Genomic DNA, 1559 nt, shown 5'->3' with positions numbered 1-1559 from the left:
TGTTGTTTGAAGTTGCAAATTATTTTGTATGTGGACCACTGTGCTTGTGAAATTGGTTAAGAAAGGTTGTGTAGATGAGTCAAAGTTAGTTCTAGTACGATTTTTCCTTTGCTTTTCGGTTGAGTGCTGATTGGTCATGGGTCTTCTTTCTGCCATGGCCGAATGGGCTAGGTGGGGGGTTTCTTTTGCTCTCTGCTTCAGTTTTGCTTCACTCAATAGTTTTGAAGATTTTAATCCCTTCGATTTTCAGTGGTTGGTTGAGAATGGGTATATTTCTTGAAAACAATTCTTGGATATTTGGTCTTCGTTGGTTTCTCTGTTTTTGTCTAGTTTTTGATTTTTTGGTTTTACCACCAACAAGAAGAATGAAAATGAGATTTCTAGTTTTTGTTTTGGTAATTTTTTTTCCCTGGGTTTCTCTTTTCATTTTTTGATACTACTGCTTCTATTTTTGCTACTCATAGTTCTTAGTAATGAATTTTCTCACAAACATTTTCATCAAACACATGTGAAGCTTGACATTCACAACTAGCTACAACTAAAAGAAAACACAAACAAATTCGAGAATGTTAACAATCAAAACCAGCCACACACACAAAGGAATCAAAACTTTCTTTTGCATCCAAGACAAAAGAGAGTGAGAGAGAGAGAGAGAGCTTGGATAGATGGAGATCGACGAAATCGGAACCCATTCGTGCAGAGACTTATACAGAATCGAAGGACACGGAAAAATCGATGATGATTCGGCAAAATCGAAACCCATTCTTTCAGGGAGTTGAGTAGAATCGAAGAACATGAAAAAATAACCCAAAACTCACAAACAACCCAAAACTAGGGGTGTCAACCCGGTCCGGTTTCCCGGTTTTTTGCCAAAACCGGAACCGGAACCGGGGTACCCCGGTTCTTGGTTTTGGGAAATCGGAACCGGAACCGGGACCCCGGTTAACCGGGGTCCCGGTTCCCGGCCGGTTCCGGTTTTACCCGGTCCGGTACCCGGTTTTTGAAAATAATTAGTGTTTGGGGCTTATTTTAGGTATTGGACCTAAAATAAGCCCATTATTTTTTTTTCATAAGTTAGCTCATTTAAAAAAGAAACTATTAATCTTTTTGTTTAAATTAAAGAGGCTTTATTGTGATTGTTACAAATAATTAAAAAATAAACCTAAAAAAGCATAAAAATCCTAAATAATCAATGTTTTTGCCTATATGAGCCTTAAAAATAAAAATTCAAATTTTTTAAAATACCCTAAACATAATTTTAAATTAGATACATAAATAAAACATTAAAACAATAAAAAGTATTGTTTTATATATATACCGAGTATTGCGTAATACTAAGAGTAAAAGAATTAAAATATATATATATATATAATTTAATACCCGGTTCCGGTTTTCCCGGTTTTGACCGGGTGCCAAAAACCGGGACCGGAACCGGGGTCCCGGTTTTTTTTTTTTTTGAAACCGGAACCGGAACCGGGTCCCGGTTTTCCGGTTTCCGGTTTCCCGGTTTTCCGGTCCCGGTTCCGGTTTCCCGGTTATTTTTGACACCCCTACTCAAA

The sequence above is a fragment of the Corylus avellana genome, chromosome ca6 (genome assembly GCF_901000735.1).
Source record: "Corylus avellana chromosome ca6, CavTom2PMs-1.0".
In the NCBI taxonomy this organism is placed as follows: domain Eukaryota; kingdom Viridiplantae; phylum Streptophyta; class Magnoliopsida; order Fagales; family Betulaceae; genus Corylus; species Corylus avellana.
The sequence above is the reverse complement of the archived record's forward strand: the minus strand, read 5'-3'. Positions refer to the sequence as shown.